The sequence below is a fragment of the Physeter macrocephalus genome, chromosome 10 (assembly GCF_002837175.3).
Source record: "Physeter macrocephalus isolate SW-GA chromosome 10, ASM283717v5, whole genome shotgun sequence".
NCBI lineage: Eukaryota > Metazoa > Chordata > Mammalia > Artiodactyla > Physeteridae > Physeter > Physeter macrocephalus.
The window spans coordinates 47,133,806-47,140,093 of NC_041223.1; the positions used below are offsets into that span (position 1 = coordinate 47,133,806).

At 45.5% G+C, this 6,288-nt stretch overlaps 1 protein-coding gene across 9 annotated transcripts in view; it reads left to right on the top strand.

Moving 5' to 3' along the window:
* HS3ST5 (heparan sulfate-glucosamine 3-sulfotransferase 5) overlaps positions 1–6,288 on the top strand; it is a 358,640-nt gene that overhangs the window by 220,563 nt on the left and 131,789 nt on the right. The window contains exon 1 of one of the 9 annotated variants that reach the window (XM_028494528.2): positions 2,483–2,516. The exons of the other annotated variants lie outside the window; for them this stretch is intronic. The gene's annotated coding sequence lies outside the window, so the exon portion shown is untranslated. Of the gene's footprint in view, positions 1–2,482; positions 2,517–6,288 lie in introns of those variants that run through there. 9 annotated transcript variants of the gene reach the window in all.

A 6,288-nucleotide genomic window follows, 5' to 3' on the forward strand; every position in this document is an offset into this window, starting at 1 on the left:
AACCCGTGTCCCCTGCATCGGCAGGCGGACTCTCAACCACTGCGCCACCAGGGAAGCCCAACTTTTGTACTTTGAAACTGTAAATGGGATATGTGAGAAGAAACAGAGAAATGGGAATTGTTTTCATTAAGGGAGAAAATATCTTTTCCAGATAACCTATTCAAGAAGAGATAATTTTCAGGTTTCTACTTTGGATACTGCCGTTATCCAAAAAGTCATTGAAATAAGATTATCCAAAAAGTCATTGGAATAAGATTGCTATGATGCATTATACTGTCATATCCACATACAGATTTAGAAGAAAAAATACTTTGGTAATAGTTCCTCAGCAGAATACATTACGTTTTCTGAATGAATGAGATTAAGAAGGCAAAATATTAAAGAATGAGGTTCTCTCCAAAAGTAATTCTTCATAAAAACACCAGGACTTTTGGCACTACATAAATACCATTTTATAACTATTATAGTTAAAAGAACCAAACTGAAGAAAGATTTTAAGCCCAATATGAAAAACGTCACTACGCCTTCCTCCCTGAAGGTGTCCAGAATGATTGGAAGTGCTTGGGTTATGCAAATGAAATGAGGAATTGTCTACAGTGACCTCCCCTTGACCTAAACAAAGCTTTTAAATTGCCATAAATTCCTTGAATTGTATTTTCAAGTGCCAAAACCATAAAATAAAGGCAGCACATCACAGTAGCCACCAACCAAACGAACTGACTCCTTCAGGAGAAGCTGAAGGATTTCAAGGTCCAATTCAGTTCATTATAGCAATACGTGTGAACTTTTGTGTAGGAGGTGCTGTGAGAGATACGAGGGGGATACAGTTCAGTTCCTGTCCTTAGAGATTTATAGTCTAATGAGCTAGACAGACAGCTCCTCTAACAGACGTAATGCAGGGCAGGATTCATTCATTCATTCATTCAACCAATATGCATTGAGTACCTACTATGTCAGTCTCTATTCTAGATGGTAGAAATAAAGCAAAGAACAAATATCTCTGCCTTCATGGTATAAAGAGTGATACCGGGAAAAACAAAGCAGAGAAGGGGGATACAGTGTTGGCTCCAGTGATAAATAAGGTGTCCAGGGGAGTCTTCACGGAGAAGGTGGCATTTGAATAATGACATGAAGAAGGTAAAGGAGTAACTCACTGGGAGATCTAGGGAAGATCATTCTAGGCAGGGGAAAAGCAGGGCAAAGTAAAGAGTCTGTGAGGAAGGTAGATGTGTGTAGTGCTCAGCACGAGCTAGGAGCAGTGAGAGAAGGTGAGAGCAGGTTGGATTTGCTGGCATCTGCCTGTCTATGACAGCCCGGGTCCTCTGGATTATGGTGTTCATTACCTCACTAACAGCACCCTGCTGCTTCTTTCTGCCCTTAGCATCCTATCCATTTCTATGTTTTTCCCTGCTTGGGAAGTGCTGTGGTCATCCTGTCCCTGACTCTGGGGCACAGTCCCTCCCCCCGCCAACTCACTCATCTATTTTCTTACCTGGCTTAACTTTTCTGACATCTAAAATAAAAATAAATAAATAAATAAATAATCAAATGAATGCATAGGTTTTTGTGGGGTTTTTTTCTGACATCTGAAAAAAAAAAAAAATCAAATGAATGCATAGGTTTTCTCTCAGGTTAGCATCCGAGTCATGATCTAATCTCGAATCTGTAGTCCTGTGAATGATGGAAGAAACAGGAGGGGTATAGGGAATGTTTGCAGCCCCTGCATAGTAGGAACATGGGAGAAGTTTCCACAGGGGCTCTGAAGAAGGAGCTCATGGCACCCTCCCAGTCTTTACCTCCTGGCCAGGTTGGATCTTATCTCTCACACCCCTTCCACCCCGTTTCACCAGCCTAGCCGTCACTTATACAGGAAACTAATCTGTCACTGAGTTCACACACAGACATGATCCCTTCCCGTGGGGTTTCTGAGCTTTCTCGTCCTGTCCAGCCCTTGTATCTTTGGTCCCTTTGTGCCTGGATGGTTTACTTGGAAAGTAAGCACGGATGTCAGAGTGGTAGGCAATGACTGTGATGTGGGTTTAAAGGGAACCTGAATGAACAGAAAAATGTGGGATACTGGAGGGAAAGTAAGATTGACAGAGAACAGGGAGAAAGGGAAATGAATATAGGGCATATATAAGGAGATGTACCCCAAGCCCTGCATAGAAGCAGCAGTTTCCAACAGCCCTGGCTGCCCATTAGAATCACCTGAGGAGCTTTCAAAAACTAATGCTCAGTCCCCAGTTAAATGAGAACCTCTGGGGTAAAGCCCAGGCCGGTAATTCCTTGATGACTCTACTGTCCGTCAGGACCAACGGCCATTGAGCTACAATCAGAGCCGCAACAAAGGACTCCTCTGTGGATCCTGCCTTCCGTGCAGCTGTTTGCAAAGGACTCTGCCTGCCTGCCTGCCTGCCTGCCTGCCTGCCTGCCTGCCTGCCTGCCTGGAAAGGACTCCTTCCTGGGCCTCCCTCCCACTTTGGGCCTCCCAAACTGGGCTCCAACCAGACGACCCTGTACGTGAGAGGGAAAGAGATGGCTAAGTGATACAGTGTTTGAATCAGACCCTTGGGTCAGACCTTGGATCCAGGCCAGCAGTGAGCCCTTGGGCAAGTTAATTAACCTCTCCTGGCCTCAGAGTCCTTTACTTGTAAACAGATGATAATAATAATACCCACCTCATGGGGTTGTGATGATTTCACGAAGTCTAAGTGTAAATTTCCTCACGTAGTGCCTGGCACATAGCAGATGGCTGCTATTCCCTGTCAGCAGTGCGTGTCAGCCTGGCATGTGCAAGTCTCTACCCAGCCCCCGGCTTCAGAGTTTGACAATTTCTTGGCTCATTGCATCTTCCAACTTGAATTGTTTTTAATTTCTCTCTTTTTCTCTCTTTCTCTTCTCCATGGTGTCTCTCATAATCCCGTCTTGTTCCTTCTGCCTGGCCTGGCCTCTCTCTTTCCTTCCTTCATCCTTCATGATTCCTTTGCATCCTTGAGACTCATCTCACGATCATCGCCCTGAAACTTTCCCCGAACATCCCCTCACCCCATGCCAAGCAGAGTCATTTCCTCTGTGCCACGAAAACGCCCTGTACTATCTCTAACTCTGCATTTATCACAGTGTGTTGTAACTATCTATGCACGTGCCCTTTGCCCCCACTAGAACTGAGCTCCTGGAAGTACTTTATCTCGTACCTTTGGTGCTTAAAACAGTGTCCAGTATGCCACAGGCACTCAATCAATGTTGACTGACCTAAATGCGCTAAAGTATCTTTTCTGGTGGCCTATTAAGATACCCACTCCCTTCTTCCAGCTTGATTTTTCTACCATTGGAATCATTTTCTTGGGTTAAGTAAGAAAAACACCACCACACGGACAGAAACCTAGTTAGAATGTACCGTTGGTTACACACGTGCACACACACACACACACACACGTACACACGGATACACGACAGTACAGAGGCAAGGACTGTCCTCTGCAGACAGCCTCATCCCCTGCCTTTCTCATCCCCTGCCTTTGCCTCAGTGCCCTCAGATGAGCAGTAGAAGCAGATGAGCAGTGCCCTCAGATGAGCAGTAGATACACGACAGTACAGAGGCAAGGACTGTCCTCTGCAGACAGCCTCATCCCCTGCCTTTCTCATCCCCTGCCTTTGCCTCAGTGCCCTCAGATGAGCAGTAGAATCATGGGCTGAAGAAGCTCTCAGGTTCCCTCCACCTCTAGAGCCGAAGGGTCTAGGCTCTGAGCTTGGGGAGGTTCAGAGAAACTGACTCTGAAGGAGAAAGATGGAGGAATGGACAGGACAGTGGAGGCCAGACCCAGCGTCATACCCACATGGACAGAAGACTGAATGGGAAATGATGCAATCTGTATGGGAAGAGTAATCCAGAAGGAGCAGGTCTGGATGCAGGGCCTAGAGGAAACTGGAGAAGGGTAAGAGCACCTAGGAGGAGGAGGAGGCCCACCGGGGAGCAAGCACAATGAAAGGGCCTAGGGGAGAGAGATGAAATTGGAGGGCTGGTCGGAGATTCGGTTGACAAAGGCATAATGTGAATAAGAGAATAGTGAAAATGTCACATAAGGAAGAAAGTCAAAAGTCAAATGCTCCAAATTCAGAGTGGCCTGAAAGGGAGCCTTGGCCTCAGGTGGTGAATAGGACAAGGGCCCAAAGGTCCAGCAGTTAGCCCGTGTTCCAGAACTACCACACCCAGCCTTGGTTCACGGTAGGCACACACGCATACCTTGGTGCGGGCCCTATTTAATATTTGCTGTGCTTGAAACTATTTACAAGTCGGCCTTTTCTCCACGGACCTGGCCAAAACTCTTGTTTAAATCAGGCCGGGCCATCTCCATTGCTTCAGGCCATGGAAACTGCTCTCTTTCCTGTTGCTCTTATATTATAGGCAGACAGCAGGGAAAATTCTCTGTTTGTGACCACTAGCACATTCTTGGAAAATGCCTGCCCTGCTGGTATTTGGCTGAATTTTGAATAGCTTTCTTTCTAGCTACCCTGGCTAGCCAGCTGCTAGGAGAACAAGAGGATGATCTTTATTCATTTCCAGCATTTATATGGCATAACAAGATATGGCAAACTTAACAGTAAACATGGCCTATAAATTGGTATCAAAAATTGATATGTTTTTGGGCTTCCCTGGTGGCGCAGTGGTTGAGAGTCCGCCTGCCGATGCAGGGGACACAGGTTCGTGCCCCGGCCCGGAGGATCCCGCATGCTGCAGAGCAGCTGGGCCTGTAAGCCATGGCCGCTGAGCCTGCGCGTCCGGAGCCTGTGCTCCGCAATGGGAGAGGCCACAACAGTGGGAGGCCCGCGTACCGCAAAAAAAAAAAAAAAAAACAAAATATTGATATGCTGGGTGTATGAAAACAAAATCACATTTGCCAATAAATTTTAATTCATCGTAGGAGTAAGTGGTAAAATGAAGAGTATTTTTGCGAAGTTTTACTGGGAATTCATAAAATCATGCAAATGTACTGGTTACAAATCGACTCTTTATACCATACCATGCACATTATGGTCATTGCATGGTCCTTATTTTCTCTTTTGACAATAGTTAATAGACTGGTGTTTGAGAACTTTTACCCTGGGATATAAGCTATGAAAATATTGAAAAAAAGTCATTAGTATGCAAAAGGAAATTTAAAATGCAGGGTGCAAATAAGATTAAAGAATCAAAATATTTGTAAAATAAAATATAGAAAAATTAAGATGAGGGGTAAAACACACTACATAGTAATGGGAGAGGAATTTCCAAATGGAAGCCACACCACAGTCACACCCTTGGCATTGGTGAAAGGGCACACTGGAATATCGAATGCCCACAGGATTAAGGCCAAAGCTGATGGTGAACACTAGTAGGGAATTGTACTAGTCAGGAAAAATGGCAAAAAGTAATTTTGCAGAAGTGAAATTTATGGATTTTGCTTATATATGAAATGTCACTTAAACATGGATTTCACTTATAAATATAATTCATATATACACATATATGTATATATATGAAAAGAAACTAAATTGGTAAAGATTTTTGGTAGCTATACAACAAATCTTAAAATAGAATATTCAAGTCTAAAATGTCAGCTTCCTGAAGGACGTTTTTAAAAATCTCTCTTTCAATTTCAGATCATCCACTCCCTGCCACACACACCCCCGCCCCCGCCAGTTTCCAATCACTATATAAAAACTGTGGTCCCTAAGAGGTGTAAGGACATTTTCCCTCCATACAGCATACTCTTTTAAAACACATCTTTTGGGCTTCCCTGGTGGCGCAGTGGTTGGGAGTCCGCCTGCCGATGCAGGGGACACGGGTTCGTGCCCCGGTCCGGGAAGATCCCACATGCCGCGGAGCGGCTGGGCCCGTGAGCCATGGCCGCTGAGCCTGCGCGTCCGGAATCTGTTCTCCGCAATGGGAGAGGCCATAACGGTGAGAGGCACACACATCTTTTAAGAACTGGTATTATATGGGGTTTTTTTTGTTTTTTTTGTTTTGTTTTGCGATACGCGGGCCTCTCATTGTTGTGGCCTCTCCCTTTGCAGAGCACAGGCTCCGGACGCGCAGGCTCGGCGACCATGGCTCACGGGCCCAGCCGCTTTCTCCGCAATGGGAGAGGCCATAACGGTGAGAAGCACACACATCTTTTAAGAACTGGTATTATATGGGGGTTTTTTTGTTTTTTTTGTTTTGTTTTGCGATACGCGGGCCTCTCATTGTTGTGGCCTCTCCCTTTGCAGAGCACAGGCTCCGGACGCGCAGGCTCAGCGACCATGGCT